Raw genomic sequence first — 15625 nt, forward strand, 5'->3', positions numbered from 1 at the left:
TCCAACAATCAAACTAAAAAATCAGTTCAAAACAAAGAGAGATCATAAGTGAAAGAAATTTTCAAATCCAACCAAGCAACTCTGGAGGTGGTTATCAACAGTTCAACTATCTTTAGGAAAGATTTTCATCCAACTAAAATAGAGGAGTATCAAACCAAGTGATCAAGAGTTCATGATCCAACTATCTCAACAATCAACCTAGCTAGGTACTCAAGTTAGTCAAATCAAGTTTCCATATCGGGAGACTTTATCCATATCATTTGAAACTTTTTCATAGGGGCCTTTCGAACAAACCCTCTGTTCGACTTAGTAAGCTTGAGTATTCAAATTGAAGTATCCATATAAATCATCAACATCAACATTCTTAGACCATTTGTATGACCACTTCCCATATTTTAAGAAGAAGAAGTCTTTGTCAAAAGATTATGCTGAAGAAGAGACAACCTAGTCCTAGGGCACTTATCAAGAGGAGAAAGTTTCTCTACATCAACCATCAACTCTTTTCATCACATCACATTTTCTTGCGTCATATGCGATTGTACCTTCAAGGAAAATCTAACAAGTTTGATGGATTACATTTAGAAAGAAGCATTCAATCAATGCCTTAACAACGGGGGAAAGATCAATCTAGCGTTATTTTCAATAAATTGCATCACTTACAATGAGGCTCGGCCTGAGCCACCAACTCCACCAAGAACCTCGTTACAAGAGGAGGAATTCCCTACTATAGAAATATATTGATGCCCACTAGAACTCAATCTTGAAAAGGTAAAAAATTGGATCCACAACTGAAATCTAGCAGGAGTCGTAGGGAATCCAACCCTTTTGACGAATATGCAAGTATGGAAGAAGAGGAGATCACCGAGGAATGCCAATAAAGCATCACCTTCCAAAAGATCATGGAAAATAGAAGTGGACAAACAAAAGCACCTCCTCATGTTAAATATCAAAAGAGTCAAGATGCCTGAGGATTTTGACATAGAAAATTGAAGGAATGAAAGAATCCCAAGGACAAGGTCAAGGACCTACACCTATAATACTCAAAATCAAGAGAATTTGAAAGGAAAGGACACACATGATCAAGACAACACCCGCAACTGAGATGATACCCATAATTATGACAATGTTAGTAAAGAAAGGGAGGCTTGTCATCAAAGGTCCAATGAAGAAAATGTTCCCTTAGCTAACATTACACAACAAATTCAAGCACTCCAACGACAAATGCAAGATATGCAACAAGGGTCTACGACGAGGTATTATTTGGAGGACATTTGTCCTTACCCTTTTGATAGGAGGCTAAACATGATACCTTTCCTACCAAATTCAGATATACCAAAGTATGATAAATACAATGGTAAGAGTGATCCTCGTGATCACATCACAAAATTTTGTACTATGAGCTAGGAGTTTTCTCATAATGATACATACATGATGAGGCTATTCCCAAGGAGTTTGAGAGGGCAAACAATGGAGTGGTTGTCAAAACTCACACCTCCCATCAGATCATTCGATGAGTTGGTGAATAAATTCATCACACAATACTCCTACAATATCCAACATTAGGTTATCATGCTTGACTTGTGAAATACGAAGCAAAAGAACAATGAAACATTCATGGTGTTGTTACAACGATGGAGACATATAGTCTCAAGGTACACACGAGATGTACCTGGAAAGGAAAAGATGTAAATATTCATAGACAATTTGAATGATGAAATGAGTTATCAACTCAAACTACAATGTCTACCTACTTTTACAAAATTTATAGAGAATGGTATCCAAGTAGAAGAATCTTCAATCAAAAGGGGGACCTTAAAATTCTCTAAGGAAGGTGTTAGTTCATCAAGAAACAACACCTATAGCAATCAATATAATAAAAACAACTCAGACAAGTCCAGATTTTGGACTAAAAACAAAAATGTTGTTAATGATGGTATAGTCGATGCCAACAATGTAATGTCTAAGCAACCAGTGCTGACTTTATCAGGTAACACTCTATCCAACAATGATCAAAGAAGTGCCAATCAAGGCACCAACAATTATCAACACACTCCCAACCAAGGAAACAATAACAACAACAACAACAATGAAGGAAACAATAACTATTGAGGGAATAACAACAATAATTAGGGGACCAACAATAACCAAGGGGGTAACGCTAACACTCCACCTCCCCCATATCAAAGAACATATACACCATTGGGACAAACCTTGGAATTTGCATTTTGAGAACTATTGGCAAACAAGATTATCACATTGCTAGTGATAAGAAAATTTGAACCCCAAGTCAAACCACCATGGTGGAATGATGTATTATTGTGATTATCATCGAAACAAGGGGCATAGAACAAACGATTGCATGAGATTGAAAAACCTAGTTCAAGATATGATAGACAAGGAAGACATAACAGTCGATGGTCATAAAACCAATGGCAATCATGAGGCTTTCAAAAGTCCTCTTCCTAATTACAACAAGGGAGGAGTATCAATGCCAAACAATAACAAAGGATCCCACATCAATCACATATATGAAGACATCATAAATCACATATCAGCATGCGATGATCAAGTAAATGTCATAAAGATCAAAGATAAACAACAACATGCACTGATAAATGTGACGACAAGGGCTTAGAAATATGTCTTAAAAGGGAGTACATATAACGCAACAACTATCCCCAAGACTCAATTTAACTTGGTCGATCAAATACAAATGATACTTGCTCAAATATCAATACTTGAATTGCTTAAACTCTCACCAAAGCATAATGATATCTTGGAGCAAGCTCTTGTAGAAACAATAGTGCCAAACAATCTGTATATCAATCTGTTCCAAGCCATGGTGGCACATATGACAGTGCCACATAACATATCCTTTTCAGAACACGATGACGTCTCCTTGAGTCATCCACACAACACCCTGCTACATATCAAAGTCCTTGTCTACAAACATCAGGTAAAAAGAGTGCTAATAGATGGAGGAGCTAGTCTCAATATATGTACCTTGAAGCTTATCCATGCATTGGGCTTCTCCAAGCAAGCTATTGATCCTAAAAAGAAGATCACTATCAAAGCCTACGATAATGAAGAAAGGTCATCCGAAGGAACGGTGGTACTACCCATTCAGGTAGGACCTGTGCAAAAAGACAAAATGTGCCAAGTCTTGGACATAGACTTGATATACAACATACTCTTGGGTCGTCCTTTTATCCACGAAATGAAAGTGGTACCTTCTGCGTACCATCAATGTCTCAAATTCCCCTACAATGAACAAGATATTTCTATATCAGTAGGCACAAACCCCATTCAGTACTGCAATGCTATGGGAGCAACTCAAAATGTCCTTGTTCCACACAACAGGGAGGCCCCAGCTTCCTCATCATCCAACAATCAAGAAAAAATCAAGTCATTATCCATAGACATTGAGCAAAAGATGAAGATAAAAGACCAAGGTATGGTGGAATACTCTTTTGAACCCCTATGTCTATCAAAATTGCCAACCTTGCCAAAATCTCATGGACAACCTTCTAAATCAAGACATCAAGCAATACAACCCATTAGGAAAATTGATGGTAAATTTATCCAAATGGGCACACTGGCTGAAGAATTAGATGACAAAGACATCCTCAATTGGCTATACAAAGATGAAGAATAAATCAAAGATGTTTCCCTGGATGTGGTCGTTCCCACATAATAGTATGGCAATGGGTTTAGAATCATGCAATGGGATACAATGAAAAAGGACCTATTGGCAAGCATCAAGAGGGAATCCTAGAACCCATACAACCCCCTTCACAACTTGCAAAAGATAAATTAGGACTTGGGTATGGCCACCATGTTCAACCTGTGCAAAAGTGAGATCACCAGTAGAAATCCCGATGGAGAGAGAAGATAACACAAAATGAAGAATCCTGGCAAGAGGTGCTACACCAAGAAATGGAAAAGACAAGAAAAGAACAAGAGCATGAAGAAAATGAGAAGTGACAAGAATAAATCACTATCCAAAGTGAGGAGGTTTCTTATAAAAAAATACATCATGTATAAGCACCTGACCAATCTGAATTTGAGCCACAACCTGACGAGATTGCTACTCGAATAAGGGAGACTATGTATGAGAAAATATAAAGAGTACAAACAAGCACATATCCAGAATCAACACAATCTACCCAACTTGTATCGATTATCAGTGAGCTCTTTTTGCTAGACAACATTCTTGTCTAATTCAGTGGGGTAACCTTGGATAGTGATTCTAAAACAAATTCCAATGAGTATGAATGGGATACTTGTTTTGATATTATTGAGGATATTGAGGTGGATACAATCCACACTTATACACCCATACCTTATGAGGAAAAAGGCTCAAGATCTATATCGTTTAAATTCATAACACATATCTATGAGGCTAGTGAGAATGAGCCGCTTCAATACAAAAGAGGCAATATCGATGAGAGTACCATCAAAAACCTTGAAACTATTATAGAACTCACCCATTCTATTGACAACTATGATAATATCTCTATCATGACTCTTACAGTGGCAAATCTTAACCTGCCAAATGACTCCCTACCTCTCATATATCGTGACCTTATAGATTGGGAAGAACTTGAGCACAATGATACACCAATATTCCAAAACGATGAGGCCATTGTTTAATACCTTTACTTAGTCAACCCTGAAATATGCTCCACCAACAAACCACATAACGAGATCCACAATCAGGGGAGTGCCAAGTCTCTTAGTTATAAAATGAACAAAATAAAAAATTGATCTAATGGCAGTATTAGATCACAAAAAAATAAAAACAAAGGACACATCTGATGGTGAAACCTCTTCGAGGTGCCTAAAGATGAGATACTTGACACTCTTCCTAAACATTACCAGGAGAGATCACCCATCTTCATTAATCTAACTCAATCAATAAATATCAGCACTGAAGCAACAACAAGAACCATACATATGGTAGAATCACTAACGGAAAAGGAAAAACTTGACTTTGTCAAAATATTCAAGGAGAAGAAAATCAACTTTGCTTGGTCTTATGCAGACATGCCAGGGATAGATCCAAATCTTATCATGCATCACTTGTCCATCACTCCTAGAGCTAAACCTGTGAAACATAAATTAAGGAAGATGAACCCACATGTCGCCATATTGGTCAAAGCAGAGCTCAAGAAGTTACTAGATGTAGGATTCATCCAACCCATTGATTATGTATAATGGATTTCTAAAATTGTGCTAGTCTCTAAACCAGATAAAAGCATCAAGATTTGTACAGACTTCAAGGATCTCAACAAGGCTTGTCTAAAAGATGACTTTCCTTTACCAAGCATTGACACCATTGTTGATCTAACAACAAGGCACACAATGCTATCCCTCATGTATGGTTTTTCCGGCTACAACAAAATCAAGATAGCTCTAGAAGATTTGGATAAAAATACATTCACATGTCGATGGGGTACATACTGCTGAACGTCATGCCTTTTGGCTTGAAAAATGCTGGTGCAACCTATCAAAGAGAATGACAACAATCTTCCATGACATGATGCATACTTTTATGAAGGATTATGTGGATGAATTGCTAGCCAAATCATTCAAAAGAGTAGAACACCTGGACATCCTGGATAAAATATTTCAAGGACTAGAGAAATTCAAAGTCAAATTGAACCCTAAAAAGTGTATTTTCAGAGTCACATCTAGAAAACTCTTGGGCTACATTATATCAGAAAAAGGCATCAAGGTGGATCTAGCAAAGGTTCAGGCTATGTTGGAAATGCCACATCCAAGGATCATTATCCAGCTACGATCTTTTCAAGGCAGGATACAATCTATCAGAAGGTTCATTTCTCAATTGGGGGACAAATGTCTCTCGTTCAACCATCTACTTCATAAAAATGTACCTTTCAGTTGGGAGGACAAGTGTACAAAATCATTCCATCAGCTAAAGTAATATCTCATGAATCCATTTGTTTTAGTACCACCAATAGTGGGAAACACACTCATCCTCTACATATCAGCAACAAAAGTGTCACTGGGGTCATTACTAGCACAAGAGGACTCAACATTAGTAGGATGGTGAATGACTATGAACTCAATTACACATTCATCGAAAAAACTTGCTTAGTTGTAGTGTTCACTTCCCAAAATCTACGACACTATATGTTAGCTCATACTATCAAGCTAGTGGCAAAGATTGACCTACTAAAATTTCTACTCAGCAAAGCCACTCTAATAGGGATGTTAGAAAAATGGGTCATGATCCTAAGTGAGTTCAACATTCCATATACAAAACAAAGGGCTATCAAAGGACAAGCAATACAAGATCAATTGGTAGAAGCACCTCTACCAGACAAATACCCACTATAGGTGGAATTTCCAGATATGAAAGTGCTCATTATTGTGCCAAAGAAATGGACCCTATACTTTGATGGATCCTATACATAGTATGGATCAGGTTCTGGTATCTTGTTCATCACTCCAGAAGGACACACAATTATATGATACTACAAATTGATGTTCTCATGCACCAATAATATCGCCAATTATGAAGCTCTAGTGACACGTATCAATGTAGTCATGGAATGGAAAATCATAGAATTAAAAATTTATGGAGACTCTCAATTAGTTATCAATCAGATCAATGATGACTATCAAACAAAAGATGATAAGATGACGTTGTACAAATGCATGGTGGATGATTTTAAGAAATACTTTGTACACATCACATTTGAGCAGATTCCAAGGTTAAACAATAGAGCTACTGATGCAATGGACACTATCGCCTCGCTTCTATAAATTCCAGATACAAAAAATTGCTATGAGTTCCTAGTGGAGCAATTGTTTTCCTTGACCTATGACAATTCAAAATCCCAAGTCATATATGCCCTAAACGGTTTTTATTCCCCATTATACGGGAAGATCTGTGCCTACCTCAAAGACAATACCCTCCAACTAGACCTATCTCATAACAAATAAATGAAGTTTTATCCGACAAGCAGCCCATTATACTTTATACGTTGATTCACTTTATCATTGAGGTCTTGATGGTACTCTTGTTCGATTCCTCGATCGTAACAAATCTGACTCTGCTTTACATGAGCTTCACAAAGGTATTTGTGGTACACATTCAAGTGGTCCTACTCTTTCCAAGAAACTACTAAGGATGGGATATTATTGGCCATCAAGACATTACCCATTTGGAATGCAATTGTATCTATTGGGAATGCATTACCCAAACACCGTAATCGATCACTCGCACACGAAGTTCCATGAGTGTGATCTTTTTCAAATCCTAATATGATTTCTATCTCATCAACCTCTAGAGGAGCCACCTAACTTGGCCCCACCCAAACCAAGATCCATTCTTCCCACTTTTCAAGATTGTATTTCTCTTCACTATCTTGCAGTTTCCCTCATGAATTTTCAATTATAGTGTAGAGTTCTTCACAAACAACACCACCACATCGTCTAGAGTCTATGCTTTAATTTTTTTCTTTGATCCCATGGAGGCCATTAGTCCTTTATTTGAGGAAGTGCTTCCTGAATAGTCATGGGGGGGAGAGGTAATTTTTGAAATTGCTCTTCTATTGGGAGATTGTGTACATAACCTCTTGGTCTTCTGAAAGCTGACAATTATACTTCGAGTCCGCCAACTCTTGTTCCACACTATAGAAATTTTTGGATATTGACTTCCAAATATCCCTCGGTGCAAAAGTATCATTCTCATAATAGGAAAAAGGTGCTCCTTGCATGAACACATTGATTTCATCCAAGCGTGGCCCAATAGGTTTCGCAAGAACTCCAAAACTAGTTAGTCCCTCCAGACATAAATTAGAGATGTCACATCAGACACTCTAGACATTGTTTGTTTGTATTTCATACTATCTATCTATTTATCACCCTTAAACACTTTCCTCTGCCATTCTCCAATTGCTGTCTTCTAGGCAGCTGATGAGCTTGTTTCCATGTCATTCAAGATAATGCCTACTTGCTTTCTTTTAGGAAATTTGCTTGCAAGAGACTCTTCAACTTGTATGTTATGCTTCCGTACAGATATAAATTTTAATTCACACTCAGATAATAATTAAATTAAATAAGCAATTGTAAAGAAAAAATTTAGTCATTCGATGTTACATATTATCTGATGGAAAGGTCCTAGACAATTCTTGGAGAAAGGAAACATCATTGATAATCATTTTTTGCAAATAACACTGAATCAAATAAATTAAAATGTTTAATGTAATTTAAAAAAATAGAACTCATTCAATGCTTTCATGCATCGACGGCAAAGCCATTTGACCCACATCATCTCTCACTATCGGAATTCCGACGACAACTAATGAAACGCCCGACAAGGATGTTGTGCATCCGACGACACTCCTCTGTCGGAATTTTATACTTTGGAGTCAGAATTTCGACGACAGCCCGAGATGGCGACGGTATTCTTTTGTGGAATGAGCATCCATGGTGGCCGTCAGAAAGGTTGGAGGTGATGTCAGAATTGCAATGACCACAAGGATAGTCAGAACTTTTGACACAAAGTTTTCGATGGCCTTTTTTGTCAGTAGTGCTATGAAATGTGGTCGGAATTCCAACGATTGGCTATCAAAATATTGACCCAAATGTACTAGTGGTTCTTTGCTCGATGACATAGTATAGTATTAACCTTACAATCAACAACATATGTAGGATATCAAAACAATCTAAACATCATGATCTCATCATTGTCTAACTTGGTAATAGCTGCCCATTGAATAACTTATTTCTCCCCTTTCTTAACACATTCTTTCTGTGTCTTTTACTGACCACTTAATTATCTTCAAATCAATCTTCTTAAGATATGGCAACATCATATTGAATCAAAAAATCAATTTCTTGACATAAATGACAAAATAGTGTTATAAAGATAGTTATCATCCCTTTTCAGTTATATCAATAATCTTCAACAACCTTCTCAATATCCTTAATGAATATCAACAATCTCCTTCTATTTAAATGCCAACAGATGTATCTTTCCTGAAACCAGACGTTTTGATCAGGTCTTATATAGGATATATCATTCCTGAAACTAGACGTTTTGATCATCTTTATCTTATACAGGAGGTATCATTCCTGAAACTAGACTTGATCTCATTCTTATCAATTTGATCAATTTTATCAATCCAATCAATCCAATCAATCTTATCAATCAAATCAATTTGATCAATCTTAGCAAACCCATGCATGTCATCAACTATGCACTCTTCTATCTTTCACATATTAACATTCTCCTTCTTTCAAGAGATCATTCATGCCTTTAGTGCACGAACGATCTTCCAAGGGGGAATTATCATATCAAATCTCCATATCAGTCTCATATTAGCGTATCATATCAAAATGCTATTAGTATCATATCAGCTCCATATCGACCAATCAATTCCATATCAGCGTATCATATTGAATCTCCATATCAGTCTCATATCAGCTCCATATTGACGAATCAATTCCATATCAACATATCATATCGAAATGCTATCAGTCTCATATCAAATCCATATCGACCAATCAATTCCATATTAGCATATCATATCAAATCTCCATATCAGTCTCATATCAACTCCATATCGACCAATCAATTCCATATCAACGTATCATATCGAATCTCCATATCATTCTCATATCAGCTCCATATTGACCAATCAATTCCATATCAACATATCAAATCGACATCATCATCACTCTCATATTGACTAATTAGTTTCATATCAGCGTTCCATATTGAAATCAATTTTTTATATCCAGGGAATCATATCGATAATTTTGACGACAAATTGAGCATTTTTCTTTGAATCAAAATGTGATCACATGCTGACTCAAAGAGGGGCAAAATGTAGACACCTAAAAGTTGCACAATTCATTAAGTGAATTTAATTCATTTAATTATCTCCAATTATTCCAATTAATTAAATTAAGATTTAATTAATATTTCTATTCTTCTAATTGACCTTTTAATCAAATTAAAGATTTGATTAAATCCCCTTCTTCTATCTAAGCCATTTAATTAAATTCACATTTAATTAAAACTCTCCATTTATCATCTTTCTCATTTTAATTAAATCTAGATTTAATTAAAATCCCTTTTTGTATTTAAATAAATCAAAATTTATTTTTAAATCCCCCCACTTGCAAAATCCTAGAAATGCAAGTTGCATTCCTTTTGGCTAAATTAAATCATTTTAATTTAACTAAAAATCCTATTTTCCCTCACCCACCTGCATTCTCCTACATCTCCCACTTGCATCCTAATTTCTTCTAGAAACCTCCTAATTCCATCCTAATCATGTCTAATCTCCTAGTCATGTCCTTTCCCTAAATTTGGGGGAGTCACTTCTCCAAATTTGGAAGAAAATATTCAAAATGTATTTAAGATTTTATCTATTTCAACGAGTTAACTTGTTGAGTCTTCTAAACATGCAAGGCTCTTACATAAACCACTAATGGTTTTCCTCTCTAGGCAAGTTAGCCTCCAAAGTTTTCAAAAAGGGATTTAATGCCTCTTATGAGCCGACACCCCTTAGGCATGATGGTTGTCCCTTTAACCATTTTCCCATGTTGCACAATAGTTTACCACATGAGTAATAGCATGCCTCCTTGGTTAATGACATTATTTAATAATGTTACTCCTTGAGGTTATCTCTAATTACTTGCTTAGCTTCTAATACTTGTTTCGCATCTTCTGAAGCCCTCTCAAGGTGATATTTGTCAACTTGGGATTGGATTGAATCTCTCCCATGGATTGTTAACTTTAAATCCTAGCCCTTGTTGAGATTATTCAATACCAACCATCCATTTCTCTATTTTTCCTATAAATAGAACTCATTTCTTCAATTCAAAAATCTGCAACCTTGTGCATCAAAATTATACTCTTTTGCACATTATCAAAGGATCTCATAAGTCATCTTCAAGCATCCAATCTCATAGCATTTAGATTCATTTTAGCTCATCTTGTAGCTTAATTCTACATCTTTTCTAGCATTGCATACTCAGATAGCTTAATTAACTCATCTAGCATCATCTTAACTTTCAGTTTGCAACTCATCTAGCATCTTAATCATGTAGTTTTGCATTTCATCTTCATCATCTCATCTTAGCATTTCACTAGGATCTTAGTTGCATTCATTTGGATCCTAGAATCATTCTCATAAATCTCATTCTCTAGGTTGTCATCCCAGAGACCAAGTTCTCTTCCAAGTGAGGGCCACGTTGAATCTTAAGGATCTTTAGAGATAGAGTAACATGGGATGTGCTTAGAGTTTAGTTTTTCAAGCTAACTTCTTGGTTTTGAATTTTGATTTCTAACCTCTAACATAATATTTCATGTGTATGTTTGAGATGTTTTCCCCTCCTGCAGGTTGATACCACATTTCTAGCATACACTTTTAAATCACATTATTGTAATTAAGAAGCTAACACTTTCAAATTCTACCTAAAACTAGCTTAACACTAATATATTGTTTTATTATTTTGATAAATATGCTTATTTTTTTATCTAAATTTACATGTCATATAATTTTTTTGTTTTATTTATTTTCCCTAAAACTATTTGGAAATATTTCTATATATTCCTTTTCATGTTCATCAAATGGGCATGACTTCCATCATGTATTTGATCTCCTATAATTGAATTCTTACACTTGTTGTTGTTATAAAATAATAAATAACCAAATTGTACATGGGTGGTGTACATGTCATCAATGTGTCAATAAACAGTAGTAGACTACTTGCTAGTTTTAGTTTATCATCACTAATGTTCTCTAGTTTGTTGTTGATCATAAATATTTTTCTATCAACTTTCTTAGGATGATTGTTGAAGTTATTTGTAACTATTTATATGTCATACCAAGTGATTAATAAAATGGGCAACAAGTTTTCTCTTACATTCTCTATTTTGTTCCAAATTTTTGAATTCTTTATCAAAGAACATGTTCTATTTTATGCTATACTTAAGTACATTTGTAATTTTAGTCAATGAATAATTTCTAATTCAATCTAGAGCCTTTGGATAGGGAAGCTAGTTAGCACAATACAATGCAGGTATCATAGTACCTTCATTTATTTATTGGTGTCAAGGCATTATCCCAATTTTATTTTAGCAATACACACACTCTCAATTATCCTATATGCAATGGTTAAGTAGAAAACATGGATTCTATAGAGATATTTTGGTAGCAATGCATATTCAATTATTTGTGATGTATCCTAGATATCCACTATTTCCTCTTGACTGAGAGTCTGATTGCTCCAAAAAATTGGGAATATACAAGAGAAATAATGTTTGAAACATTTAATGTTGTACACATTTATAAAGCTATGCAAGCTATACTTGCGCTAGCTCTTAGTCATGTAACTTCTAAGTGTGAAATTACTATAGTGGTTGTTGGACCTACACATGCGGCCACACATTATATACTTATACCAGAGGGGTATGTGATTGGAAGCCACATCAAGTAAATTTATATTATTGATGAATTAACAAATGTTGATGTGATGGAGATTTTATTGAAGATGAGGCACTCACTTTATTTTGAAGAGACCAATACTTTGAAGACAGAAAAAGATGTAGTAGAAGATAGTTAGATAAGTAATAGTCTCATGTGTTTGTGGATCAAAGAAATTATATCTCATTAGGGTTACCAAACATACATGTGAGGACTGGTGTCTAAAAGTTCAGAGGAGGATCCAAAATCTGAAATTCCAACCTCATACCTTTATGATGCTGATGAGACACTACATATACAAATGGTGTCTAGTGATGTCGGGTACATAGATTATTGCTCAGTGATTACATATGATGAGCAACTTGAACAGGCCTCACTAATTCGCAAACTATTTTTAAAGACTAGCTTCTACATAATGTAGTGTTTTGTTTTATGTTGTTATTCAGTTTGCATTATATAGAGATATGTTAGGAGGTCATCAAAATTCAGATATACTTATGTTGTGTATGTGTTATCCACGAGTCAATAAGAAGGAATGGACTTCTTTTTCAAGTTTTGGTTTGCTGTCACTAGTCTTCTCCAATTTCTTGTCACTCAGTTTGCTATCAAATTCCTTGGCAGAATTATAGGATGACTGTTAAAGGTTATTTCTAACTATTTATATGTGTCGTGAGTGATTAATAAAATGAGCACTAAGTTCGCTGGTCTGTTGTGTGTTCTGTTCCAAATTATGATTTTAGGCCCCTTCTCTTGTATGGTATAAGGACGATATTTTAAGCATTTAAAAGAATCGATCACCAGCTCCTATGGTAGTAGGCTTACAGAAACTGCTTTTGATAAACATGACTGTAGCCAATTATTGTGTTGGGATGATTTGCAGGGGAAAACAAGTACATCGTAAATGACAATGATGGTTAGAAACAGCAAAACGGTACACCCACATTTTCGAAACCTACACGTAACTTTTTCCTCTTGTCATTTAATGAATTATGAATAGACAATGTTTATACACGATCGAAGCAGTAGAGATGGATGGATATTTGTATCTACAGCTTGTAAAATTGAATGGTTCTTAATAAACTCACTAGAAATTAAGTTTTACTGAATGTAAGATTTTATTATCATAAAAAATAGACAAAAATTAGATCAAATTTGATCGAATAAATACCTCTCATTCTTTTGCGTTTTAATCCATAAGACTTCAAACCTAAAACTCCTGCTGCTAAAATGACTTTATAGATAAAATCATATAATATTAAAATGCTCTGAACAGTTCTACCTGCCGTTGCACATGGACAGAGTCCTTTGTGTCGCAATATGCGTGAGCAACAAGAAAACCCTGGCAACGTGCAAGCCCCACATGGACAGAGTCCTCTGTGTCCTGCACTGATTTATGAGCAGGCATAGGATCGGGCAACTTCTAGGAAACCACGACTTTCGTGTCTTTGTTGCTCACGCCGTATTGGCTATGCTTTACGCAAATGTCACTAGCGGGTGAGACTGTCTTAATCCAAAGAGTCGTCAAGGAGAGGAAAGAACGGTAGCGACAAAAAATGAAGGTACGTAGCCGATGCTAAATTGCTGTCTTTCCCTAATGAAAGGATAAAAACTTCTTTGAAAGTGCCCTGGGTATAAAATAAACCACATAATAACAAAAAAACATTTAATTTTGGTGACTTCATATGCGTCCGTGAATAAAAGTTGTGGCTATTGTTTACACAAGCTAACATATCTAAAATATCATGTCATTATTTTAACATTCAATCCCATGAAAGTAGCTATCTAATTTCTGGTGTCATTTGTTTTCATGCATGGATTCAAAATCAATCTATAGATGATTAATTTTCCATCTACAAGGGAGAAGTTGTAGATTACACAAAGCCAAACACAAGTTGTAGGGGACCATAATTCTTTTAGGTAGGTTAAACTATTTGATTTTAGTGAGTATTCTCTATATATTTTGTTGAAACTATAAATGAGAATAGTATAAATTTTGTGAAAAAATAAATATAGATGTCATGTCATATTCTATTATTTCTATTTCATTCTAGTGGAATGAAGAATGGTAAATGGCACATTGTTATCCATTTTAAACTTCTTGTGTTATATTTTATGTTTATGGTAAAGTGCTTTAATTTAATATTGAAATACCAAGAGTTTACTCATGGCTTTCATGAAATGGTCTTACTTATTTAACCATGTCTGCAAATTGGGTGATAAGAATGACTACAACCATAATCAAATACAATTGATAATGTTTCCTTTCATGTTTTAGTAAAGAATTTTTATTTAGTATTGTAAACGTATTGTTTAGCCATGGCTTCAATAAAAATAATTTAGGAAATTCCCCAACTGCTCTTATGGGCCCTTTCGCTTATGACAATAATTTTATTCACACATCCTTATAGGTAAAGTTGATCATATTTATGTAACCAATCAAGTAAATTGCTTTCTTGAAGAATTATAAATATTTAGAGGCCTCTTTTTGTTTTTTTAAACAAAATAAAGACCTATAGATATGCATCCTCTATTCCCTTGCATCCCCTAGTGTTACTTCTAGATCTTATTTTTAAAATTTAAACTATGTATTATAATGTAATCTTGAGACTAGCGGGTGAGACTGCCATTATCCAAAGAGGCATCAAGGAGAGGAAACAATGGTTGCGACAAAAAATAAAGGTACACAACCAATGCTAGATTGCCATCTTGCCCTATCCAAAGGGTTATGAACTTCTTTGAAAGTGCCTTGGGTATAAAATAAATCACATAATTATAAAAACATTTAATTTTGATGATGGAAAACCCATCGAAGAATAAAAGTTGTGGCTATAGGCTAACATGTCTAAATGATAATTTTGGGACCAATATTTCACGAATTTTATATATGTTTAGCTATCAAGCATTAGTTTCATTTGTTTTCATTCAAGAATTCAAAATCAGTCTACAAAAGACTAATTGTCTATCTACTAGGGATGAGTTGTAGATTATATAAAGCCAACACAACTTTCAAGCAACCATAATTATTTTAGGCAGGTTTATCTATTTGATTTCAATGGGCATTTTCTAGATATTTTGTTGAAACTATGAATGGGAATAGTACAATTTTTTTGGAAAATTAAATATAGATGTCATGTAGTATTCTATTATTTTAT

The 15625-nt window shown here is 34.9% G+C and overlaps 1 pseudogene; it reads right to left on the bottom strand.

Moving 5' to 3' along the window:
- LOC131856715 (small ribosomal subunit protein RACK1-like) overlaps positions 1 to 13878 on the bottom strand; it is a 50346-nt pseudogene extending 36468 nt beyond the window's left edge.
- Positions 13879 to 15625: the final 1747 nt, after the last annotated feature.

This window comes from Cryptomeria japonica, chromosome 1 (assembly GCF_030272615.1).
Source record: "Cryptomeria japonica chromosome 1, Sugi_1.0, whole genome shotgun sequence".
NCBI lineage: Eukaryota > Viridiplantae > Streptophyta > Pinopsida > Cupressales > Cupressaceae > Cryptomeria > Cryptomeria japonica.